Source organism: Rhipicephalus sanguineus, chromosome 8, assembly GCF_013339695.2.
Source record: "Rhipicephalus sanguineus isolate Rsan-2018 chromosome 8, BIME_Rsan_1.4, whole genome shotgun sequence".
NCBI lineage: Eukaryota > Metazoa > Arthropoda > Arachnida > Ixodida > Ixodidae > Rhipicephalus > Rhipicephalus sanguineus.
Window position 1 is genome coordinate 146,994,467 of NC_051183.1, and position 27,849 is coordinate 147,022,315.

General features: G+C 45.8%; 1 protein-coding gene across 1 annotated transcript in view; it reads left to right on the plus strand.

Moving 5' to 3' along the window:
- The window catches only part of LOC119402385 (uncharacterized), a 736,276-nt gene extending 708,458 nt beyond the window's left edge, over window positions 1-27,818 (plus strand). Inside the window, exon 14 of the mRNA XM_037669521.2 lies at window positions 23,031-27,818. The gene's annotated coding sequence lies outside the window, so the exon portion shown is untranslated. The remainder of the gene's footprint in view (window positions 1-23,030) is intronic.
- Window positions 27,819-27,849: the final 31 nt, after the last annotated feature.

Consider the following 27,849-nt stretch of genomic DNA (forward strand, 5'->3'; position numbering starts at 1 on the left):
CCTTAAACGTATGTTAAGGCAGCGACCCGTCTGCCCCACATACATCCGTCCACAACTTAATGGAATGCAGTATACAAGGTTTGAGGCACATGCAACAAAGCTAACTTTGTGCTTGACGTTGCAAGTACGAGAGGCCCCTCTGTCTCCAGCGTCCAGCTTATTTCCAATCATGGAGCACATCTTGCCTAGTTTATTCTTGGCTGAGAAGACCACATTCAGTCCATACCTATGGGCGGTCTTTTTTATATGGTGCGAAAGAGCATGCACGTAAGGAATTACTGCCCATCTGGATCGTTCCACTTCTTGCTCACGTGGAAGGCCCCCTTTTATATGCTTTATCAGGCGCCTACAAACAGCCTGTAGCACAGACTCGGGGAAGCCGGCCTGTTTCAGCCGCAGTACCTGCTCTTTGAAGCTCTCTCGTACCAAATGATGGCACGACCTGGTAACAGCAGATTTTAGGCATGAGAGGGCTATCCCGTTTTTTATAACCTTCGAATGAAAGGATTGAAAGCTTAACAGGGGCTTGCTAGACCGAGGGGCATACTTAAAACATGTATGGTCAGCTGCAAAAAGCAGTGTAAGATCCAGAAACTGTAGAGTGTAATTAATTGGCTCTTCACAGGTGAAACTCAACCCCCCGCCTTTTGCTTCGAATGCTCCTAAAATAACCTGTGTGAAGGTTTCCATATGCACATTGGTCCCCAGTACCAAAAAATCATCTACGTAGCGGAAGACCCTAGTGGCAACTCCCTGCAAAACTGGCAACAAGTCACGGTCCATTCTGCTCAAAAATATATCGCTGAGGACGGGGGCAACTTTGAGCAGAATGGACCGTGACTTGTTGCCAGTTTTGCAGGGAGTTGCCACTAGGGTCTTCCGCTACGTAGATGATTTTTTGGTACTGGGGACCAATGTGCATATGGAAACCTTCACACAGGTTATTTTAGGAGCATTCGAAGCAAAAGGCGGGGGGTTGAGTTTCACCTGTGAAGAGCCAATTAATTACACTCTACAGTTTCTGGATCTTACACTGCTTTTTGCAGCTGACCATACATGTTTTAAGTATGCCCCTCGGTCTAGCAAGCCCCTGTTAAGCTTTCAATCCTTTCATTCGAAGGTTATAAAAAACGGGATAGCCCTCTCATGCCTAAAATCTGCTGTTACCAGGTCGTGCCATCATTTGGTACGAGAGAGCTTCAAAGAGCAGGTACTGCGGCTGAAACAGGCCGGCTTCCCCGAGTCTGTGCTACAGGCTGTTTGTAGGCGCCTGATAAAGCATATAAAAGGGGGCCTTCCACGTGAGCAAGAAGTGGAACGATCCAGATGGGCAGTAATTCCTTACGTGCATGCTCTTTCGCACCGTATAAAAAAGACCGCCCATAGGTATGGACTGAATGTGGTCTTCTCAGCCAAGAATAAACTAGGCAAGATGTGCTCCATGATTGGAAATAAGCTGGACGCTGGAGACAGAGGGGCCTCTCGTACTTGCAACGTCAAGCACAAAGTTAGCTTTGTTGCATGTGCCTCAAACCTTGTATACTGCATTCCATTAAGTTGTGGACGGATGTATGTGGGGCAGACGGGTCGCTGCCTTAACATACGTTTAAGGGAGCACCTCTCGTCTTTAAAAGGAAAGCCGCTCACGCACTTAGCAATGCATTCTGCGCAGTGTGGATGCGAAGCACGCTTCTCTGACACGGTCACCTTATTTAAGCACCGTGATCGCACCACGCGTGAACTGGCAGAGGCTTATCACATATACATCAGGGGATCAACTTGCATCAGTCACCCGTCAGTAACGATTTCTAACAAAGAAGTTTCGCTCCTAAAGGAAAGGGGTTAACGATAGGTATGGAGAGATAGTGCCTTGGTTTGCACCGTTGATCGTGCGCATGTGCCGCGGGTGACGTAGTCCGAGTATATATGTTTTCTTCTGGCCTAATAAAGCCTTCAGTTGTTAGTTAGCGCTGGTGTTGTTCCCTCCCTCTGTGTCCCTGTCTTTTTTATGCGCTAAAAGCTTCGCAACATGAATTTGTACCAACTAGCTCGACTTTCGGTTTTACTTCAGGGAGAGAAATGGCAGAAAGGCAGGGAGGTCAGTCTCAAACGAACCTTCTGGTTTGCTACCGTGCATCAAAGGAAGTGAAAGGATGAAAGAAATAGAAGAGGGAGGAGGGAGACAGAAGAAGACGTGCGCGACATAAATAAATGAATGAGGTGTTGAACTTGGAACTATAGTATTTCTTCCAATAGACAATTGCTGCCTAAAAAATTCAGTGAAGCATTTACCGACTTCCGATGCGACGACTGTTTAGGCCAGCATTCTAGGACTCTCTGCTGTTGTCAATACAGGCCAGCAGCTAGAATATGACTGATAGCGTCCTCGCTGCCACAGTGATAATAAGAAGCACAATCTTCCGTCCGGATGAGGAAGACAAGATATTTTGTGAAAGTGATACCGAGCCATTCTCGGCATTGCATTGTTGCCTCTAGCCGAAAGAGTCCAGGTGGAGGACGATTCCAAATATATGGGTCCATTCGGTGGAGATGATTGCGCTGGAGACTTGGTGTTCCATAATGATGGAGGGATTCCATCGTCGGTGCATTGCACGACGGTTAGAGCGCTGCTAGGTGAAAGAGGGTTGTCATTTTGGATGGCACTTATGGACAACTTTTCACGGCAGAGTTACATACGCGAGGTGTTGTGCGGTACCTTTTACAGGCACTGCGTATTGTGACCATAAAGCAAATGTTGTTTGATGTCTTTATACATAGATAGCGGCTGCTGCTAAAACTTTTTAAATGGCTGTTGCGGTGTTCGTTCAGAATAACTGATGCACTTCCACGCAGGTACGTGAGTTGTAGTTTTTGCTCTAAAACTATTCGCAATCACTAAGCTCCATGTGTGCTATAGGCGTCTATTCTTGACGAGCACATATTTTCAATTTGGTAGTTCTTTTAAATTTGCGAATGTTTAAACGCTGGGCACCGAGTGGAAATTCACGCGAATAATTGGAAAATAAACTCATAGCTCAGCCATATGATCGATATAGATTTCGTGGAAATGCAGAACAACCGACTTTAATGAACGGCCATTCCTCTACCAAGCGTGCTAAGGACAACACCATCGCTTCGGTATGAGATATTTCATAAAGCAAGCTTGATTAATGAAGAACGCCCAATTCCCAAGCCAATTTACTGCCAAACGCGTAAGTGGGCTGTAACAAATCACAGATTGAACTAATCCAATGTACTTAGAAAATATTACTGAATAAAATAATAATCTTCGAATAAAACAAACTAAATATAGATCCATAACCAAATCGTTCTTACGCCTCAACATGCCGCAAATGGCTAGAAATAGTTCATGGAAGATTTTCCAAAGCGTCTATGTGCACATTCTCATTCGTAAATATCCCGGCAGATGTTTCCAGACTTTTGAGACGTCCCAGATTTACAACTTGAGGCTTAGTGAGCTGCAGTTCGAGACACAGCGGTCCTTGATAAATCTGGAGTGCTTACAGACGCAGTTATGATTGCTGCCCTGCATGTGCAGTGTACCGTTTAATTGTCGTCACAGGGGATATCAGCAAATTTCAATCAGAATTTCTTTTTTTCTTTTTAGGGTCATTTGCATGCAGTCTCCTAAGCAAACGAGTCACACTAACAGCTAGGTTTATAACAGTTTTATAGCAGATGGAGTCATCCAGAGGCCCCTGTATTTAGGTCATGCAATGCTAAAGAGGCAGACAGAATAATGCAGAGGTTATGTGCTAATAAATTAAAACGAGCCTCTTAAATGCAGAGTTTCACCATAGATCCTAAGAGCGAGACTGGTTAAAAGTGCTCCGTTCTATCTTCAAGTCTTACGCATATTTCTAGCGTTTCCAAAATAAGTTTCATTATTAGCGCTGTTCTCGAAGGCTTTTGAACTGTTTTTGGTCGTCACCTTCATTGTTCGAAGATAATATTGTAGAGCTGTTTTTGTGTGTGTGTGTGGGGGGGGGGGGGGGTGGATGGATGGGTGGGTGTGTTCCGCACACCTAGATGCTATGTAGAGGTGATGATTCAATTGTATTATTTCATAATTTTCAACAAAAAAATTAAGTGCATTTTCTTTCGTAGCTCTTTATTGCGTTTTATCCGATGTATCTGCTCTTTAGTGAATATTGCACATATTTGCAGTGTCAGCATGTATGAATCCTTGCTAAGCTAAAATACTGGGAATCTATCTAGAGTGCCTCCTGCATAGGAGGCAGACGCTCTAACGCTTGACCGCCGCGGCGACGCTTCAAAAGGCAGCAAAGCTGAAGCGCGTGTAGCTCTCAGTTATTTCTACTGATTTATTTCGTTTGATCGTGCGCAGCGTCACCTTTCTGCGATCGTGTTTCCCGTTTCTTTGTCGACCGCGACGCACGTGTCGTGTCCTTTTTGAAGAGCGTCCCTTCAACCTGTTTACGCTATATTATCCTCTGGTGAGGGTCGTCCGGCGTCCTTTCAAATAAATGTTAGCGAGGTTATACCGTGTGTTTATTGTATGCCGCATGTTCCACGTGCGCATAGATTTCTTGTCGTGGCTGCTACTGGATCTCTCCGTTTTTGATACATCCGTGCGTCCAAAGAAAGCATATAAACTGTCCCTACACTTAACTTACGTATTGGGCAAAAGCTCTTTTCAGCAAGCTGCGACGGACGAAATTTGACGCTTAAACAAATGGGAGACAGAGGCTGTGGCTACTTTGCTCGTTCAAACATGACTCAAGCACACGTTAAGTAGCAAGCGATGCCTTTGCAATGGTTTCCTACATTTATTTCTCTGTTGCCACGCAAAACCTGAAGCGTAGGCTTGATCACGAGTGGTACGTGTTGTACCATAGCGAATTATCAGCTGGAATGTCATAAGTCGTGACTCATTTTCATGCGTACTCGCCGCAGTATTCCAGTACCGAAAGGTCCCGAGGTCGAATCCCAGCGGTGGTGGCCGCATTTTGGTGGACGCAAAATGCTTGAGGCCCATGTGTTTAGGCTTAGGTGCACGTTCAAGAACGCCAGGTGGTTGAAATTTATTATCATTAAAAGTATCCCATTATCATCATCATCAGCTTGACTGCGCCCAATTAACCCGGTCCTGTGCTTGCTGCGGTCGGGTTATCCGCGCAAGCTTCTAAGGTGGGGTGAAACTTCCTTTGGTCAAAAAATTTAGGATTTTGCAGTCAATTTGCAGTAAATCAATTTTAGGATTTTGCAGTCAACTGATAGAGAATTTTTTTATCTTTCAGAAAATACATCACACTTGGGCACTCGCGATCTCAAAAAGAAATTTTGGTCTTTTTTTTTTTTTGACACGTTGACAGGAAATGCGCGCGTACCCCTACGTTATTTCTGCGTTTTTTTTTTTCAAAACATTTTTCGTATTTGTATGCCTTTTTCTCTGGAACTATCTGGTGTAAGCAAACAAAATTTTTCCCGTGTGTTAATTAGTCGCATATACATAACCGGTACGAGAACCAGTAGGTTAAGTGCGTTTTATTTTTTTACTATAAAAACATTCATAAGTGGCAATTTTCATACATCTACAAACGTAAAAAAGCATAAAAAATCTAGTTTTTCTTGTACGCTCAGAGTTTTAGTTTCACTCGTGTAAAGTGCTAGTAGCTACCTTTTTGCAAAATTTGAATGCTCCGTAGATAGCTCATCTTATAAAAAAAGCACGTATGTAGAAAAACTAAAAGAAAACAAAAAGAAAATACCAAACGCAATTTCAAACTAATTTTAAGCTGCAATGCAACCTGCGTCTGCCTTTCAAATGCCTTGCAAATTTTACAGCCATAGCTTTTATCACCACTGCTGTACAGCCAGGCTTTCAAACTCACTTTCAAAGTCTCACCCCACCTTAATCTCTTCTACCCATCCAACTCGATGATTCGTATCGCTACATGTGTCTTGAAAATGTGCTGACGTGTCGCACAAACAGTGAAACATGCCGCACTGCACGAAGCAATGAAATGGGTCAGTTTATGTGAACCTGTGAGGCAGCGCATGGAGCCGAGACACACAAGGAATAAACCATTTGACAGGACCACCGCTGCACTCGACACAGCTTTATCAAAGAAAAGAAGAAAAACAAGGTTTATAAGCGTACACACCATGTACCTCGTGCAACAATGAATTTCTCTGATCCGATGTTGGAACTTATTACGTCGAGCTTAAAAAAAAAAGCACAGTTTCGCCTCAAGGGCGAAGCAATTATTGCGATAGCAAGAAATTTTGCATTGTCACCGGAAGAACGGCAAGCAGCTAGAAACTTGCAGCGCGCTGCTCAAGCACAAAGGACGCAGGAAAAGAAAACACACACTTGTGCTCGCGTTGTCCCAAGGCCCTGAGTGCCTTGCTTTGGGCGGCGAACAAAACCGGGGAGCGCGCCCTCAAGAGAAGAAAATAAAGACGGCGTTTTGCAGTCACACATGAAGCCACGGCTCGCGCTCCCTGCGGGTGTGGATTCTGGTCGCGGAAATAAAACTTCGTTTGGGTCTAGTAGGTACATAATCCTGAGGCTAAAATTATAGCGCAAGCGCAATTCTATGTCCTTCTTACTTCTTTACTTCTTTGTCCCTGCGCCAACCTGAATAAGATTTCATGTCTTCGCGTATCTAATACACTATCATCCTTGTTACACGTTTTGGTGTAGAGCTATTGTTGTGTACGCATGAGTGGTAATTCAGCCTTGGGCTTATATATGCGTTGGCGTATGAAAGAATAAAGCAGTTGTTAGTAATAATAGTAATAATAATATCTGGGGTTTAAGAAGTACGGACTGCTGGGCGAGTCGGTAACTCATCTTAAAGCTGTGGTGCGCAAAAGAACGAAAACACGAAGGAAGGCAGGCGCTGTGTTTCGTCTGCCTTCCTTCGTGTTTTCGTTAACGTCCCAAAACCACGATATGATTATGACAGACGCCGTAGTGGAAGGCTCCGGAAATTTCGACCACCTGGGGTTCTTTCACGTGCTCCTAAATGTAAGTACACGGGCCTCAGAAAAGCAGTTTGTTAGTCAGCGCTTGTCTCGTACGTTTCTTTTCTTCGTCGGTGTCTTGTGCGTTTGCGCTGTAACTTTAGCATCAGGATTCTGGTCGCGGTGTAAAATATACATAGGCGTGTGCATGAGGAGGTGGGGGGGGGGAGTAGGAGGGGCGGCCGTCACCCCTAGTCACCTAAGAGGGGAGGGCGCAAAGTCTTCCCTATACACTGGCTTAGTAAGGGGTAGGTGGCACTGCGATAAACCTACCTTCGCCCACCCTGATGGGGAACCCCGCGCACAGCTACGAAGATATTCTGGTTCAGCCGTATCGTTTCTTCGCTCCTGTGGCATAAGCCTACAAGAGCCAAAGTGTCCCCACTAGGTCGCGTCACCACGAGCCACGGGACTCTCTTCTATTTCCCTTCCCGACTGGCCACGAGTGGCACGGCGCTACAACCCCAAAATGGAAATAGCGTCGGTCGCCAGCGATACGACGTAAACTCAGCTACGGCAACGATGCAGCACGCCGCGCGTCTTGCATAACTTTAATTTTGCCACGTGCGGTGTCCTGTGCGTTTCACGCGACGTTGCGTGCATTTGTATTCTGCCGTTAGTATCCTGGAGAACGAATGACGCATGGCATAATTGTCTAAGGCAGCGCGCTGCGGAGCGAGGGGTCGGAGGTTCGGATCCTCGGTCGCGTGGTTCGGCATTTTTTTCTCCTGAATTATCTTTATTTCTGGCTGTTATTTATATATACATACATATACATATACGGGACCTGACGGCGATGGAGACGGCAAAAACCCACCGGGTGTACATATATAAAAATAAATTTCACGAAGGCTGAGTACAAATGATGCCTAGCTGATGCCATTGTGATTTCGCTTATTGATAGAGACAGCTTCGATCATTTCTAGGGTTAGGTGATCACTATGATTTTAAAGTATTTCTTGTTCAGTGAAAAGTGTTTTAGTGAAGCGCATTTCATTGTTTCAGTGATGCGTTCATTGATTACGCGGCCAATTGGTACAGCAGTGTGACGTGACACTTCTCCGCACAATCCCTTTTTTTATTTTGCTGTCTATCTACAGCAGGGGTCTCACTCATCTCAGGCGGGGGCCGCAGTAACGCAATTTAGTCCCACAAGGGCCGGAGCAGCGAAGTAGGCAGGGGCGGGAAGGGGGGGGGGAGTGTGAATTACTCATCATTATCATCGTCAGCCTGTCTACGCCCACTGCAGGGCAAAGGCCTCTCCCATGTTCCGCCAATCAACCCGGTCCTGTGCTTTCTGCTGCCACGTTATACCTGGAAACTTCTTAATCTCATCTACCCACCTAATTTTCTGTCTCCCCCTCACGCGTTTGCCATCTCTTGGAATCCAGTCAGTTACCCTTAATGACCACCGGTTATCCTGCCGACATGCTACGTGCCCGGCCCATACCCATTTCTTCTTCTTGATTTCAACCATGATATTCTTAACCCCCGTTTGTTCCCTGACCCACTCTGCTATCTTCCTGTCTCTTAAGGTTACACCTATCATTTTCCTTTCCATCGCTCGCTGCGTCGTCCTCAATTTAAGTTGAACCCTCTTTGTAAGTCTCCAGGTTTCTGCTCCGTAGGTAAGTACCGGTAAGATGCAGCTGTGATATACCTTCCTCTTGAGGGATAGTGGTAGACTACCATTCATGATTTGATAGTCATCAATTACTAATTGTCATCAAACGTTGACATTTTGGAAGAAAGCCTCTCCCATATCTCATATACGCCTGATTTCCGAAGGAGATTTGGCGCCAGGTTTCCAACAACATGTCGATACCGATCTCCACAGTGACTTAATACCTGTACGCCGATTCTGAAATATTGTTTTTGTTTCACTGTTATTTTTAACATGGGATGCCTCACGAAAACAATGCCACTGACCAGTGATGCCTGTGTACCTCACGAACATACTTATTGAGAAAATAAAAAAAAAATGTGGGGCGATGAAAGTCCTGTGTGTGTCGTGGGCCGCAAGCGGGAGGTTCGCGGGCCGAGTGTTTGAGACCCCTGCTCCACAGATTAGCTGATGGCGTGATGGAACACGATCGTATAGTTCGCCTTGCCTTGCGAAATATTTCTGAATATTTTACTTGCGTACACTCGTATCATTTGTATTATCAACGAATTACAACACGACGCGATTGATAAGGACCACCAAGGCGTCGTAATATTCAGGAAAGATGTGTCTAGTCAACAATATTTTATGCCGACAATTCAATTAATTGTTGCTTTCATGGAATGCTCTTGTGACAATAACGAAGAGCTAGGCTTACGGCACAGCCCGGCGCCGCTATATCAGAACTAACTTTGTTTTCTAGATTTGGCGTACGACGTCTCTCAGAAACTTATCTCGACATATCTTCACTTCTGCCTTCGAAATTCGGTAGTTGGCTCTTCTATTTAATAAAGTCCCTACTATGTTCACGGATTCATTTTTGTGCTTGTGACATGTATGCACAATAAGGTCGAAGTCTGGGTCAGTTGGTACATGACGCTGAGGCAAAAACCAGTCAAAAAGACGCCGGACAAGGGGAAGAAGTGCCACTTGTTTTGGGTTTTGACTTCATGGGTTTACGTGATTAGCGCATGCGCCGTGGTTCTTCTGGGAGGTGCTGTCAGCTAATAAAGCACAGTTGCTAGTCCAGTCCTTGTGTGTGTCACCTCTTCCCCTTGTCCGGCGTCTTTTTGACTGGTTTTTGCCTCAGATGTATGCACAACCTGTGGCGTAGCCAGGGGGGGGGGTGCACACCGGGCCCGGTGTGCCCCCCCCCCCCCGGACATTTTTTTTTGCCATGGCATACAGAGCGCAAAATGAGACTAAATCAGATCTGCCTGCGTGACCCCCACTTCAGATCAAAGAGGTGCCCCCCACCGCGAAAAAAAATTCTGGCTACCCCCCTGTGCACAACGATGACAAACCTCATTCGATTCGAATAATCGGTAAATCAGCAACTTGATCACTTCGCACATCGACTCCACAGTCTACGATGAATGATAGCAGTCCCGCAGTTATCATTTACGAGCGCTGAAAGCTCAAGAAAAATGTTCAGTGGTAGCTATGTACAGAACTGAAGAAGATGCATCGATCGCAAGCTAGACCGATCAGTGCAGATTACTCGGTAGTTCAAAAAGCATCAATAACTTCGAAATAGCTGCAGTTTTTTTTTTTCTTTACACGCGAACAATGTCACTCTTTCAAGCAATGAACAAAGCAGTAACTGCCGGAAGACTTTTTTATATTTATACCTAGAGTTTGCGTGCTGTCGTTAGAGCTCGGCCAGAACTGTGTTTGATTACGGGAGATAAATTTATACGGCGCTTAAGTTCAGATGGTGATATCCAGGACTTCGAGCTCATTAAGTGTGGAGAGGCACTAGAAAGGCTCCTTTATCATTGAATCGTTTCGCGTTATTTTTTTTTCATGACAGTCCATGTACCGTTAGCTTCACTACCATAACCTTGAAGTACGGCAGCCATTTTGGGAATTGCCTAATGAACGCTGACATGATGAATGAAACGTTAAACGCGTAGACTTCGCTAGGCTACGAGTCATGCCAGCCATTAAACAAACTATCTCGCTGATTTCGGCGTCGCCACAGAAGACGGGTAATTTTCAAAGACTCCGCTATTTTTTCATGCATATCATTTTTTTAGCGTCGATCCAGATCGCAAAGAGATTTACTGGAAGTCTTGTCATTTGAGCTTCATAAAAATTCACCACAAACTTCGTCCAAGGAATCACGTGCGTTAAGTGTCCTTGTATGGACTTTTGTGAACTTCAGAGAGAGCGACTCAGCTTGCTGTTACACAGCTTCACTCCTGTATTAGGCGGTGCCAGACATCGATGTTTGCACCGCCCCAGCAATCACTTACGACGCCTTCGTGTGGCTTCTCCGTAGGCTGTCAGTTGGGCGATTCGTTTGCGCGATTCAACCCTTAAGATCTCCGTAGGAGCGTGCCAATCCTTTTCTGGCAGCAGCAAACATTAAAAAACTAATTTCCAGCAGAGGAGCAGTAGCATAGATTATCAAATAGCCCGATGTTATACGTTACCTCGCACTATAGGCTGTTGATACCTCTTTCACTGGAATTGACTAATACGCAAGTAAAACGTCTCTCCAAGGAAGTAGTTTCACGTTTGTTGCTTGTTAAAAAATGCTAGACCATGAGTTTGTACAGTCAGTGCACGATATTGTTGTCTGCAATTATTCAGGCGAAAGCCATAGATGGATATCCCAATATCACGATCGTCTGTGGTTCAAAAATATCGTAAAAGAAAACTAAAGAAAAAGTAAGCACCCCACTTGTGCGTATACTTCGTCTATGCGGCGACATATAACTACAAAATAAAGAAAAATGAAGAAGTTTACGCTAGCCGTGTAAAGCTTAAAGGGTCCCGCAGCACTTTTTGAGCATGGTCAGAAAACGCTGTCGATCGGTAGTCGAGGCTCCCGAGAACACGCGAGCCAAATATTATAGCGCTGCACGCGGCCTGGAATATACAAATAATTCTCAAAGGGAGCTAGAAATCGCTCCTCCTTCTCTCTACAAATGATGTCATATACCGAAGTCCGCGGCCATTGGCTGATTTGAGCATCGCGGGCTGTGCAGTTACCGTGGCCGCCGTGGAATGCTGCCACGTGCCCGCGCGCGCGCTCGCGATCACACTGAAACTAAGCCGCGCGTTCGAGGAAAAAAAATATAAAAGAACGTGCGTAAGGCCAAGACGCGTGCTTAGAAGCGACGCATCTTCTTGCCGCATTGTCATCCCCTTCTCTGCGTAGCTTTCAGTGCGCTCGCTAGTACGAGAGGAGAGAGAAAGCGCTCGAAGCACGCGACAAATCCTTGTAACTTCGCTCTTACTTGACGGATTCTCAAAATTTTTGCGGCATGTGATGTGTGAAGCGTCATGCGCTAATACGGATACTATTCCATTATAACTCAGAAATGTGTTGCAGGGCCCCTTCAAACACGACCGAGTATGACGTATACGTGGTTGCTAAGCGACAGTACCGACGTCAAACCTGCTGTGACGCGGCTATACTAGCTACGGCACGGCTATGCATCGGCTATGCTAGCTACGACACGGCAATGCATAGGCCCAAGGAGGATACATAGAACTTGCTGGAGTGGAAGCCGCCTATGCGCTCCTATTGGGAAGAGTGAAGCCGCGCCGAGCGCGCGGCGGCCATCTTGCCAGTGGCAGAAAGGAGCCAAGCGCTGCCGCACACATGCTTCTTTGCGCTGCCGATGAAGTTGCGCACGTTTCTAAAGCAATCAAATCAAGTAGTTCTGATTGCAAACATTTATTTCTGACTTGTGGGCAGCCAAGTGACATCTATAGAAGTGAATTCACCTGCACAGGCATTAGGGAGAGACGCTTAAATGAGACGCACGGTGAAAAACATCATGATACCGGTGCCCTACTGATGATTGAAGATAATCGCCCTTGACAGAGGTGGTCTCACCATATATTGATCCGTTCTCGGTTTCCTCCCTTCGTCATGTCGCGTATAGTCACTTTTACGTATTCTTCAGCGATTTTTTTGCACAAATTGTAAGCGTTCAAACGGCTCGGAGGAAGCTACCAGGACTTCCACGATGAGGTGTTTTGCTCTTCTTCACCGTTATTTATTCACAATACTGTTGGCCATACGGCCGTTACAGATTGGGTTGTAAGGCTTCACAACAACAAAGTGGGTGTTACAATACAAATTACATCAATACAATAACAAACATGAAAATACAAGTATACTCATAATTTAAACAGTAGTTATCAAAATATGAACCAAATATTACAAAGGCAAGTCCGTCAGTCAAAAGAAATAACAAATGGTACTTAAACAGCAAATGAGTTGCTTATGATGCAGCCAATGCATGCTGCGTCGCAAGAAAGGGGGAAAAAAGAGAGAAAAAAAAACAAACATGCATACTCTGCAGAATAAGAAAGCATCAGCACTCAGGTTTGTAATGTCGCTATTATGAAATTTTCGAAGGTTTCTGTTGAGGTGCACTGCACAACGGACGATGGCAGCGCGTTCCAGTCTTTTATAGTTCGAGGTATGAATGAGTTAGCATATGCGTCGCTATGTAGTTGTGGTACAACGAACATGAAGTCATGCTTTTTCCTGAGGGTTCGCTTTAGCTGAGGCGTTAGGTAGGGTGAAATATCAATGTTAAATTGGTGCTTGGAAAGTAAAAATAGAAATTTTAATCTTGATACTAGGCGCCGCTGTGATAACGGCGCTAGTTTAAGGAGTTTCAACATCGCTGATACCGAGTCAGTCGATGAATATTTAGACAAAATAAACCGTGCAGCCCTTGTTTGTACCTTTTCGAGTTCGTTTATTAGACCTACTTGAAACGGATCCCATATAATGCTTGCATATTCCAGCGTTGGCCTAACATATGTTAGAAACGCGGTTAGCTTGATAGATTGAGGTGCAAGCTTCAACTTTCTGCGCAGAAACCAAAGTTTCTTTTCGGCAGCGCTTGCGATATTTGCGATATGCGTTTTCCAGCTTAGGTTCGTGGCGATAGTTATTCCTAAGTATTTGAGCTTATCAACTGTAGCGAGCATTTGGGAGTTCACAAAGTAGTTATGGTCCAGATCTTTCTTTACTTTGTTGGATACCCTGAAGACAACTGTTTTTTGTTCGTTTATTTTCATTTTCCACTTTTCACACCACGCTTCAATCGCAGCCAGAGCATCGCTCAGTGATTTTTGATCACTCACGTCATTGATCTCCCGGTATATTAAACAGTCATCTGCGTACAAACGCACAGTGACGTTGTCGCTGCTATCGGAGCTGATGTCATTAATGTATGTCAAAAATAATACAGGGCCTAAAACAGACCCCTGCGGTACACCTGAGCTAACTGATAAGGTGCTCGATTTTATGCTGTTTATTTCCACATACTGAGTTCGACCTGACAGATATGCGTGGATCCATTCTACTAAATGGGGATTGATTCCCATTTGTGTCAATTTGCTGATCAAAAGAGAGTGAACGACTCTGTCGAAGGCTTTAGAAAAATCTAAACAAATCGCATCGAGTTGTTTCTTGTTGTTCAAAGCGCTAGAAAAGTCGTTGATGGTTTCCATTAGCTGCGTGGTGGTAGAAAGGCGTTGCCTGAACCCATGCTGCTTTGGAAAAAAAGATGCTGTTTTCTTCAAAATAAGTGTATATGGATTTAGCTATAATATGCTCTAGTAGCTTGCAGCAAACACAAGTCAAAGATATGGGACGATAATTTTCGATTTGCTGCTTATCACCTGTTTTATGCATAGGAATTACTCTGGCCACCAGCCAGTCATCCGGAAGTTGTTTTTGTGCGATTGAGGCCGTAAATATTATTTCCAAGTAGTAGGCTACCCATTCCGCATATCGTCGTAAAAATTTGTTAGGTATTTCGTCAGGGCCGACAGATTTTTTTAGGGGCGCAGCTCCTTAAAGCGGCACCCGTTCGTCCCTCGTAGTTGTCGTAGTCGTAGTGCGTAACCAGTCGTAACGCTAGTACCAGATCTTGACCTCCAAGGTGGTGCCGGTGGGAGATTTTTCCTGTGCGTTGTTGAACAATAAAAAATTCGCAGCGTGCGCGTTAACTAAAAGCCGAATTCTTCTGTCTCTCATTCCCCATTAGCAGCCATTGGCATGTTCCAGTAGGAAATGTTAGTAGAAGTAGAAGTGTAAGTGTTAGCTAAAAGCCGACTTCTTCTGTCTCTCATTCCCATTAGCAGCCATTGTTTACCTCCAAGGTGGTGCCTGGTGAGATTTCTCCTTTGCGTGATTAAACAATAAAAATTTTGTTCAAAACGCCGTTGATTGATGAAATAAACAAACGAAAGACGGCAGATGTTTTCTAAAAGCAAAATAAAAGAACGCCAGATGTTTCTAAAGCAAAACGAAAAGACGCCAGCTGCTTAACGAAAGACGCCAGATGTTTTCCAAAGCAATGGTTTTTCTAAACAATGAAAATTCACAGCGTACATGTAAAATTAAAGTGAGCTGCAAGTCGTCATAACTCATCGAGCCTTTAGTATAAACGCGCCCGATCTCACGTCGGTGATGATGTACTGGGCAGAATTCACGGAAGATTCACGGTTTACCGATGAACCTCCGCAGCTTCGCCCACTCATCATCATTCACTCCGTGAATATGCTGTGATTTTTTCATCCATTTCTAAAATAAGAGATAGAATTCCATCGTATGTCACTGCTAAATCAGCCATCGGTGCGCAATGGCATTGATATGTAAGAGGGGGTGGAGAGCCAACCTTGTCTGGAGGAGTAAACACAGACTGAAAATATGAATTAAAGCATGTCGATATCACCGCAGGGTCAGTCACCAGCGCATCGTTTGCGACTATGCTGTAAGAGTCCTTATCACTGCCTGATAAATAGCGCCAAAATCGTTGCGGAGATGACTTCGTGGAGGTTGTGAGGGTTTCTGTGTGATATTTATTTTTGGCTTCTCTGAGCATGGTGCGCAGTAGTGTTGACAAGTTTGAGAGTTTGCGTTGGTCCCTTTTTGTTTTCTTTCGTTCGCGACTGATCCTCCGCTTGAGGTGTATAATATCGCGGGTAATCCAGGGGTTCCGTTTATTCGTCGTTTTTCTTTGAACCTGTCAATGCTATGGAAGATGATTTCTTTATATTTAACCCACATCACTTTGACGTCAGTCTCAATTCTGAAATTATCTAATGAATGTGAAAGATAATCGATTATACTAGTGTCGTCTGCTTTCGAGAAGTTAGGCACGTAAACGAGGCGTTCTTCACGTTTAGTACGCACAGCTACGTGTTTTATTTGAACGAATACTAGCTTGTGATCCGATATTCCCTTGTCAACTGCTCAATCATAATTATCAAAGCACCCGGCCAGAAATACTAAATCTAGGATAGACTTCGCTGAGCCCGCCGTTCGTGTGTATTCATGAACTATTTGTGTTAAGTCATGTGCAAAAGCTATATCAATGAGAGTGTCGCATTTCGAGCACACTTGTGAACCTACGGTAAAATAATCCCAGTCGATATCTGGTAAGTTGAAGCCTCCCGAAAGAATAATGCGACCATTTCGCGGCTTGTGCTCATCTAAATAACTCTTGATATTTTGTAAGTATGAATCCGACGTATTAGGCGCTCTGTAGATAGCCCCGAGGAGAACAAAGGCATTGCCAATCCTGACGTTGCACCATACACTCTCGTGGTTTTGGATTCTTTGCAAACGGATGCATTCAACATAATCTTTAACAACTATGGCAACGCCACCTCCTCGGGATTCACGATCATTCCGCATTATCTTATAACCAGGTGGTACTAACTCATTGTCTCGGATATCAGGATCTAGCCACGTCTCAGTAACTGTGACAATGTGTGGGTCATAATTGGCTAGGATGTATTCCAGGTCGCCAATTTTATTTACCAGGCTTCTAGCATTTAAATTGACGAGACGGAAGCTATCTCTTTTGTTAGGCGCACACCTTCAATCATGGCCTCTTTGCGCTGACGGGTGTGGGTTACGTTTAACCTTGACTCGGCGGTTTTTGTGGAGTCCCAAAAAAACGTTTCATTATTAATGTATATTTTGTCGTAGTCAAGACGCACGCGCTGTCCCTCCTCCCTTTTCTTCGCAGCGGAGTTCCAAAGCAGCTTACGTTTAGCCAAGGTTTCCTTGGAAAAGTTATCTGAGACTGAAATACCAGTTCCTTTCAGATTCTTACAATTATTGTAGATCTGCGCTTTTTCCCTGTAATCATATAACCTTAGAACAACAGGGCGAGGCCTTGTGGTCTGCTTTTTTCCTATTCTGTGCAAGCGTTCGACAGTGTTTAGCGTAACATGCAGCTTCTTTTCAATTACATCATTTAGCACTTTACTGCGCAGGTCTTGTGGTGTTTCAATCGGTTCCTCTGGTATGCCAAATACCATTAAGTTGTTCCTTCGGCTCCTATCTTCGAAGCTAATAAGCCTTTCCTGTTGTCTTTGAACAGTTGCGTCCAGTTCCCGCACTGCTTTCGTCAGCTGCGAGATAGCTTTTTCGTTTTCTTTAAGGATCTGTAGGCTGTCTTCGACCTGTTTGAGCCGCGTACATAGCCCCTGCAGTTCGTTTTGAATTATTTTTTGGCCATCGCGTAATTCCTTCAGAAGAGCTTGTGTGTTGGGCCCTGGGTTTTGCTCCACGTCTCCGGAAAGCAAAAGACACAATCGTGCAAACAAGGAATATAATGCCTTTGGGCAAGGCAGCACTACAATGAAGCGGTTGTCGCTCTTAAAACCATGGAAGGCGTAATAACTAATCTGCTCAAGGAACAGAAGTCGATTTTTAGTTGACATGGCTCCCAGCGTGCCGCCTTGCCCAATGAAAGATTTGTCCAATGGATCCGGCTTTATACACCGAGATAAATGTCCCGTGATCCATTCGTGACGTCCTACTGGAACCTCGGCAGTGGCGCCACCGATCCACTTGAAACCAGCAGGGCTGCAGCCAGTGTAACGGGACACGTGCTCGATGCATCTTCAGCCTGTTTGCACATCCATAAGCGACACAAGAGGCAACCATCGTCAAACCGTTGGTGCTTACATGCCCACAGCGTCAAATAAAGCATGCAAGCAGCAGCGCGCTACGGCGTGGAGCGCGCTTTCTGCCTCTGGCAAGATGGCGACGGCCGGCTTCACTCGACGAGCGCCCCCTCCACTCCAGCAAATTCTATGTATCCTCCTTGCATAGGCCATAGAGTTTCCTACAATACTTGCTAGAGGGAACTCTGGCGTTAGTGTCTATGGGAGCTGCAACGCATGACGCTTCAGCCAGCATGGGAATGATGGGTAGTACACAAGTTTGTCTAAATTTCGTACTTTCGGCCCCGTTTGGCTCCGCGTCGGCTGCATCCGCTTTGTCGCAAAACAAAGTTCAGCAAAAGTCAGCAGCTTCACTTCGCCACTTTAACTTCTTTAGGCTCAGCGATTCAAATCTGGTCACGAAGTTCACAACGATCCATTTTTTATCCGAAAGAAAACCAAAACATAGCAATAAACAAAGCCACAAGTACGTTTGAAGCCGCAAGCACGAAGACTAGGCAAATTTGTGTACTGCTATACTACTACCCATCATTCCCATGGTAGCTGAACGATCGCAGCGCCAGAGTGCCCTCTAGTTAATTTTAGGAAACTCTATGGCATATGCCGTACGAGGTTATGATACGTCACGTCGGCCATGCTCGGCAGTGCTACGTCACACCAGCTGCGGCGCGAGGCTATGCGCGGCTATGCTGACGTCACACCAGCTATGGCGGAGCTCGGCGCTGCGGCTGCGCGGAATGTGTCCGTCGGTGGGCGTGGCTTGCCGGCGGCCGCTCCTCGGCGCATGCGCGGCTTGGGAGGTGAAACCCAGGTGATGCGCAGCTGTGGCTTGGTTGTTGCTAGGCAACGGCGCGCAGTCTTTTGCGTATGACTGCCGTTTTACCTCGAGCTATAACAGCTTCCACGTTAAAAAGCACGTGGGCGCGCGAGCGGCGTGTCTACTTTGTCCCTGTCGTCTTTACGCCGGTCGCATGAGCAGCAGCGCAGTGGAGTCTTGAAGAAGGCTAAGACAAGTGCTGCACAGTGGTCCTGTGGGTGATGGCCCTGCCAAGCATGCACGGTCTATATCCATCTCACTATCTGGTTGCAGCACTGTGGAAGCTACGGGGCTCATAAGCCAATAGGAAGAAAGAAAATCCCTCACGATGTATCCATCCGCGCCGCGTTGCCTGCTTGGCGTCACGATAGCGTCTAAGAGCAAGCGTTGGACTGTAAAGCGAGGAGGCGGTATCAACCAACGCTCTTGGCTTTGGACAGCAATGGCAGCGCCGAAAAAAAAAACGACATGGCGGCATTCGTCGAAGCTGGTGCCTTCCGCCTCGAATTTATGAAGTCCTCATCGTACGCCATGTGACCCGTAAGTTGGAAACCGATATTTATGTTCATTTTATATTAGACAGCCATGTGCTCGCGACCATCTTGCATTGTTTCCTACTCAAATTCTCGGAGACAAGGCTTAGCAGACGTGACTGAACTGATAGCTGATCTCAACAATAAGGACAAAACATACGTGATGCTTTGTCCTCAGCGTGAGATGACACGAAGCGATAGACGATTTCACCGTTTCTTTATTGTTGCCAATACAGTCGGCATGTAGGAAGCGCGAGTTCGGAACAAAAAAGCCGGTGACGTCTACGTGGGCGCTGCAATGTTGCTTCGTTGCCGCAATTGTGGGTGGTTATCTGTGCAGTAATTAAAGGCATGCGACATATATGGGTGGTGGGATTAGCGTATCATGCATCATTGTGACGTTGCTCGCGCCAAACAAATGTATTGTCTGAAGGTTGCCAATTATAAATCAATTACAATAGAACTATGTTTCGCTGCGCAAGCATGCGGCTGCCTTTCACCTCGTAGCTTCCACCCTACTGCAACGAGCTTGTGAGATAAAGTATAGGCGGGGGAGGGGATGGGGAGAGTCGCGATTGTTTCTAGTCGGGGCCGGACCCAAGTAGGCTACGTCTGCTCGCTGTGCTGTGGGTTCTTAAGTTGAATTCCTAAAACTCAAGTGCACGTTGCCACCGCATGGGCTTAGATCTACAATTTACATCGCTCTGGGTCCACCTAGGCTTCCGCGTTGACATTCTTAGACAGTGTAAGCAACCACCAAATCTGCGTTTCAAAGGCATTCTCAGCTCGGAATTACCGAAATTCATAAGCCAATAATATGTTTCCTTTCTTTGCGGCTGAAACATGACGATATCTCGATAAAGGTCATACCTTGCAGGCAGAACGCTTCTGAGGAGCCTTCATAAAAATCAAATTAAGTAATAACTAGCCACAACATATTACTGAAATCAAGCATCGTGGCTATCACTTTCTTCGAGAGTATGCAGAGTAGGATCTGGAAGACGACTTGTGGTATAACTTGTCCCCACAAAGCAACGCTTACTTTCGGACGACGAGCACAAAGGGAAAGCTAAGCGCGCTCACATAGTAAAGTAAACTTTATTCTAAATCGTCTTTTTTTCTCAGCTCGGAAAACCCGTCGTCGAAATGTGGTCAGTAATGCTGCTGTACACAAATGCCGCCCTCGAAGAGCGCCAGTGACATGCGCATTGGTATGCGCCGTTTTCCAATAAATGATGCTCTCGCGTTCGTGGGCTTGTGCGCGATCAGCCATTTCTGATATGGCAATCTGATCTTTTATCCAGATTCCTTGTTGTTTTACGTCGCCGCATTTCAATGTTGCGTTTCATTGCTGCATTTCATTCTTTAACGCATGACCATCGTTATTGCTCGTAGAAACAGAAGTGTTGCACGCTTAGGAACTTGTGTGAAGGTCCAATTCTGGCATAGAGGAAGGAAAAGGTTAGGAGGGAGCACTGCGGAATGCGATACAAAGAGAAAGAAAAATAGTAGGTCGGGCAAGCACACGCCAAGCTTAACTAGACCCCCTTTTCTCGGTAGGGAAAGGCTTCTAATTTTTGTCTCTTCCTCCCAACGCGACCACGAGGCATAGATATCTAAGGCTTCACCTTAAAACCACGTTTACTTCAATATTTTTTCTACTGCTCATCTCCCAGGCATAGTAAAAGAGCGCTCTGAATCACCTACCTTTCAGTGGCGTGAGTAGCGAGGGACGCTTGTTTCTCTTTCAAGCACTTCCCGTAGATCACTTCCAGTTTTCCAAATACTCAGAAAATCTGTTTAAAAATATAACTGGTACGAAATCGATGCTTCTGGCTCAAGTTAAGAGTTTGGTGCATGTGATATCGGAGCATGACTTTAGATAAGATCAGTCAAATAACTGTCAGGATAAAAAAATGAACAATATTTGAATGAGTTCATTGAAGAGCAGACGATTTTCTTGTGAGCAGCTACGATTGTTGCGGCATCTGGCGGAGCTGATCTCTACCACACGCTTCTTTTTACGTTGCCTTTGAGATCCGCTTCCGCAGCGCGCAAAACAAAAGTTTAACCGAAGGAATACACCAGAGCACACGATCGACGACGTGTGAGTGCCACTGCCAGCCACATAAATCAAACGGTACAGTCGCCCCCAGATTTTGTTATTCCAAAAGTCTGTCTTGATTTCTCGGATGTCAGGAAAGCACGCGAGGCATTAGCTGGACTCCTGTGAGGGAATATATTGGCGTGGAACGCGCCACACGCAATGGCCCTGCACGATATGAACGGCAAATGAGCACTAGTGTCATTCATATCAATGCATAGTCACAAATTCCTAGTTATATTGTAGACATATGATATCGCAGTATAACTTGACTTGAGATAAGGGCCAGTTAACTGTGCGGATGATTACTGAAATTTAATTTATTGAGTTCAGTGAAAGATTGTGAGCACCTGGCGGAGTCGATCTCAGCCACGCGCTTCGTTCTACATGGTCTTTAGGATTCACTCCGGCAAACTCTCACGAAATGTGTTTCTAGTTCAAATTTTAAGACGAAAGCTTTACATGTTTCATCAAACGAGAGAAATGGCCGACGGCGGCATCGTCAATACTGAACATCAAAAAAGTCACGTTATCAGAGATTGTAAGACATCATAAAAAATTTTAGCTGATGTAGATAGGGCTTTAGATAATATTTTAGGGGGGGGGGGGTTAAAATTTTTGAGATGTGTTGATGATTTTCTAGTTCTTTTAGACAAACGGCCGCCCTCGGCAACTACCAAATATACTTCAGATGATTTTAAACAGGATCGTCTGACTCCCCCAAATGCGTTTCTACATGTTTCTCACGACACCATTCATAGTGAAGGTGAGCGTACTTTCTCTGATTTTATTCTCAATGTTTTTGAAAATATGGACACGGACTAAACTTCACAGCCGAGATACCTACGGAGGCCTGTCTATAATTCTTAGACCTCAAGCTACTGTGGAACAGTGAGCACTTTTCCTGGTTTTACCATCCTCGAACGAAAAAGGGACTATTGCCTTTTGAGTCTTCTCACTCTAAGATCGTTCAGAGAGGTGCTGCTTCACTTTGCCTAGATTCTGCATTGATAAAGTCTTGCCCATACCACACACGCGCTAGTTTTAATGATCAGGTCAGCCGAATGTTGGCTGAGGGCTTCCCTTTGTCGGTCGTAAATGCGGTCGCCGAGTCACTTATGCAGGAGGAGAGAAGTGGAACACCAAGAGATGGAACTGCTTGGAACTCTTCGGGTTCCAAGCCACAAGTGATGTCGTACTTTCGTAAGCCCTCCCACAACCTTAAGAAGGTCGCACCAAGACATGCTGTTGGTTGTTTGGCCAAACTTTAATAAACTGTCATGAGAGACGCGACAAGCGCGCAGTGGGCTCCTGCCGCTGGCTTTTGCGGCTCCAGAGAAACTCTGCAAATAGTGCCCGCGCATTTGCAATGGCAAGAAGCGCAATTGCCAGAAAAAAAAAAAAAACACGAGAAAGTTTTGATTAAGTGTTCGACGGAGGTTGTATACTCCATTTAATTATATGCCTGAATGACCGGATAATGAAGCATGCGCAAAAATATTAAGAAAAAAGAGCATAAATACGCGCATCTTGTGGCACATGTTGCACCATATGGATGTAAGCGACGATTTTCGAATATTCCGCCGTGGTGGTGTAGCGGTTACGGCGCTCGGCTGCTGACCGAAGGTCGCGGGTTCGATACCGGCCGCGGAGGTAGCGTTTCGATGGTGGCGAAATGCTAGCGGCCCGTGTACTGTGCGATGTCAGTGCACGTTAAAGAGCACCAGATGGACAAAATTTCCGGAGCCCTCCACTACGGCGTCTCTCATACTGATATCGTAGTTTTGGGACGCAATACCCCAGACGTTATTATTATTTCCTCTCATGAAGAACCCTGCATTGCATGAAATTCGTATCGGTTGTATGTGCTTGAAATGTCTGTTGCAGTACAGAAAATCATGACACCTCCGTCATCCTTTTTTTTTCCTCCAGGGGCCACCCAGCGGCTAACGGCCGCTTTCCGAGGGAGACGTGCGCGAACCTGGAGCATGGAGTGCTGGGACACCTGTTTCTGCGGCAGATACCGCCGTACCGCCTGGTGCCGGACGCAGCGTCGGCCATCTCCAACTTCCTGTCCACACGACTCCGCCTCGGATCGACGCCACGTCGCGTCGCCGTCGGTGACCCTTGCAGTGAGAGCAACAAGCAGCAGTCGGAGGAAGGCGTGCTTCTGCGCGCCGAACCTCGATACGGATACTTCTACTTCCCCGACGACGTTCTGTGCGTCGTGCCCGTGCACTACGTGTCCCCGCCCAGGGGAGGCTTCTTCCTGCCCAGGAGCATACACACCAACAAAGGAAGCAACGCCATCATCGACTTATCGCCCGCCATGCCGTGGACGGTTCATCGCTAGTCACTTTTCGTTTTCCTACTCCACCATCTTCCTCGGTTGCGGACGGACTGTTAACCGCACTTTTCAAGGAAGCGACTGAAACGGAGACTCGGTTGAAGTCTTAAACTGTCGTGGTCACTTTCGACACCGTACGTTATTGCAGTGTGGCAAAATGAAACGGGCCGTACTTTCTAAGACCCCATCCTTAAATCCTGTCATGCATAAGTATACCTTCACATCGGTCAGGCTTCTTACATTCGTCCCTGATGATGGTGATCGTGTAGAAAACGATACAAGCACAACGGCCATAATCAATTGCATATGGATCTTCCACAAAATAAGTTTTGCGAGTGCGTGGCTTGATGATTTTGTGTATTCAATGCGTAGTCGAAGCGTCGTTGTAATGCGACGCCGGAAAGTAGGTAGCCTCACTTGATGATGCTACGCTTCCGATAGCGAAGTAAGGAGATTGTTGACGCGAGGAATCAGGTGGTGTCCCTGAAGGTTGCGCGAAGTGCTATCTCCTCTTTTGTAAATTGTAATATTAAGCAACAGTGTTCTCAACCGCGAGGTAACTTGTAATCTCGTGGGGAAAACCACATGTGTCGCCTAGGGATGTCATGACACAAAGCACCATATATACATCCTGCCGTGTATACGTACGAAAGAAGTACTTAGGATCACTGCACCAGCAATCGCGCCCAATGCAGCAGTTCCCGCTCCTTATTAGCAGCGTTGTACCCAATGCCAACGATAGCGGAAACAAGACATGTTGTAACGGCACCGTAGAATAAAAAAGAAGCGTCAAAGTTGCTTGTACTGCGACCGTGATAACAACCTTTAATATACCGGTGCGTTGGCATTAATAAGCTGTAACTGGTTTGTTCACATCCTGCCCTGAACAAGTTTTGACGTCATTGTTCGTTAGTAACCGCTAAAGCTGCCGGCTCGCTAAAGCTGTTAGTACTGCCCCTATCCATGGTATGCGAACACCCGGAGGCTTGAAGATGGTCAGGCCGAAGAAGTAGCTCCCACCCGTGCAATTTTGACACGCGTCACCTTGCAGCTTATGGGAACCGAGCACCTTCTCTTACACTTTTTTGCTACATCTGTACTGGTGTACGAGCCAACTCAGATTGCCGAGCCCTTGTTTGTCATTGCCAGGCTTAAAGGGGCCCTGCGACACTTTTGCGACTGCCTTATTTAGCACTGCAAATGCGTGTAGTTATGAATCCCGAGATGAACGCAAAAAGAATTATGCAAATTGGTGCACGAAAAGTGAAGTTATTAGTCCTCAAAGTTCAAAACTCAAGCAGACGACGACGAGAAACGTTTTTTTCGGATTTCACTCTCCCGCTGACGTCAAAGACCGGTTCCAATCACCGCGCGCGTCTTATAAACCGGAAATGTCACCTCATGGTGGCCTTCACACAGTACATTGCTACACCTCTTTTTGACGGCCTTGTTACCATGCTTACGACAAACCACGTCCGTCAGCTAGCAGACGCTCCCATGATTTGTCGTGTAGTGCACAAAATGAGTCTGGAAGACCTAACAGACCTCGAGCGCGAGCTCTTGCGACGCAGCGATTGCTTGCATGTCGTGCACGCCATTGCAAATTGAAAGTGCGTCGCTGAGCCCCGAGCAACGCGAGGATGGCTCCATGGGCCCAGACGAAACGCTAACGCCCGATGACGCGGAAGGCGTCGGCCGGTAAGCGTTTAGAATTTTTTTTTTTTTCGTTGAGAGCATCGTGCCGAACTGAGCGTTGCGTGTTTCGCAGGTGCCGGTGTGGCCGGTGTCGCTCGATGCCGCAAAAGACAAAACGCGGAAGAGTATCGTTTGATTACCATTCCACAACGCACCTAGCCTCGTGTTCGTTGTTTTGAAAATATATCAATTAGAAAGAGGAATCATTTGTTTCTGAGAAAGCATAAAAAGGGGTTTTGCTCTTCTTAGACCTCCGTAGTATGGCCTAGCTACCACCATATGGATATTGCACGTCACGTGTCGCGTCATGCCAATCAAAAACGAACGGTCTTTGTCGTCACTGTCACATGACATCACATCACTTCCTGTAACAGAAATAGCCGATGTGTGTCGCCATAGTGCGAAATCAAGGTAGTTTATCCCGTGAATTAAAATTATAACCGCTTCGATTTCGCCGTTGCCACTTGCGCAACAATATCGGTGCATTCCACAGTGCCAGAAGAACCGATGAAAAAGACATGCTCAAATTGTGTCGCAGGGCCCCTTTAAATGTTGCTTGCTTATATCTATTTATGGAACAGCGTTGATTATTGGTATTCTGCATGCCACGCACATCTAGATTTAGATTTTGTGAGAATAACGGTATTATGCAGATATACAAGCGCGTGAGAAAATAAGTAAAGTCTAGTAACTTGTCATGTGAATGTGTGCTGCAAGCAAAGCTTTCCAATGAAAGAGCAATAGACAAGTTTCTTGAAAATACTGCGGGATAGCGCAGCTAGAAACTCTTTCGCAGGCTTCCACTGGGCACCTCAAAGTGAAAACACCTTTTCAGACACATGTACGTTCATCTGAGGTCTTCTTTAGTACGCTATTCTGGAAGGGGCCCTGAAATACAGTTTTCATCCGATTAATTTTACGTCTTCCCTGGCGTACGTTGTAGCAATGATTCGCGAAGCAGCCTTGAATAGCCTGGATGTTAAAGTTCATTACTGTTTGTCAACATAAGCACTGCACGAAACACCTAACGATTAAAATAGGCAATAACCACCATAATCAAACGTCGATCTGAATTGAGCATCTTTCAGTTGCTCAATCAGTATATCACCAAGTTGGGCTTGCTGTTGGATGTTTGTGTTACCATGTTCTTAACTGTGCCAGAGACGCGGACAAGAGAAATCGAGAAGACAACGCGTGCGCAGACTCAAAGCTGAATTTTACGGAGTGAAAGATGGCGTAAATACAGTGAACATAAGACAACATGCTCTCATTGGTCAGGCAACGTCACGTGAACGCTCGAATAGTTCACGTGTATTGCGGTCCTTATGACGGCGTAAAACCCTAGAACGTCATCTTTGTCTCATTTGCACAAAGTTTAAGATTGAGCTAGTTGGTCTCTGTCTCCTTTGCACACTTGAGTGTGCAAAGGAAACAAAGAGGACGTGCATCCCGCTTCTAGAACGAACCAGAGTTATATATCGTCATAAGAGCCCCGATAAACGGGAGCCCTTCGAGGATTATGCGATAAAGAAAACACGGGGATGTGTCAGCGATCTGTGGGTTGTACTTGCGGATTGTGAGGTACAATATCTAGACGCCGTACTGTGATGGAAGTGTTCACATGGCCTTGTTTCACCAATGAGCTCATGCTGTCTTTTATGTTCACTGCATATATTCCATCTTTCACGCAATAAAAATTAGTTGTGAGCCTGCGCACGTGTTGCCTTCTTCTCTTCCGTTATCCGTGCTTCTAGCGCAGTTGCTCAGTCAGCATAGTCCCGTACTTCGCCGACCACGTGTTGAAAAGCGCGAAGGTGTCTGCAAACCTTAACTGAATTGGCTTCAGGGCTCCTTCTAAGCACATTTAGTCTGAAAATGAGCAATCTCCCTGCCACGACGATCCACCCGGACAACGCCATGACCGATCGCCAACGACACCATGTCATCGTTCCCCACGTTGTCCAGTGACGTTTGTACAACGCTGACGCAATGAACGCATTTCGTGCCCATGCTGTGTCAACAACTGTTCGTCTGTCAGTCTAATCGGCGCAAGTCCATCCCCGCGGTTACGACGACGATGGCTTTGAGTGAATCAGTGGACGCTGGAATATTGCCGGACATTATCCCTAAGAACGTGTCCGCCAATCGAACAAAGGCAACCATAGACAACCCGACAGGCATCGTTACCCGTCATTCCTTCATCGACCGTAGTTGCTAGTAGTTCAAGAGTTACGTGTTGTTCCGACCGTTGTAGAGGCGGTGAAGGTGTGGTGAATGTGTTGGCCGTGTACTGGTGAAACCGTGCACATTGTTCAGCGATGGAGTGGCAGCTCATCTCAACGTAGTGCAGTTTTCACTGTGTTTCCTAAAGCGTTCAGTGGTGACCTTTATGTTGACTGTCTGACGTGCGAACGAAGAAAAACAAAAAAAAAAAAGAGATGACCGTCTTGCAAATCTTCCTGGTGTCTCTGATCATTCATTTTGTCTTGATTTTGGATCTGTCTCGTCTTCTTCGTCACCGGAGAGCTGTCATGCCTTCTTTTTAATACCAATAGCATTGATTAAAGAACATAAGCTGTTGCCCTGCTTTTTAAGGTGTTTGGGTACATTTAGACACCACATTCACAGCGTAAACGTTCTATTCCTTGATGTTAGTTTGAAAATAGCCGCCATGTACAATAACACTTATCATCGTGATCAGCGCGAAAC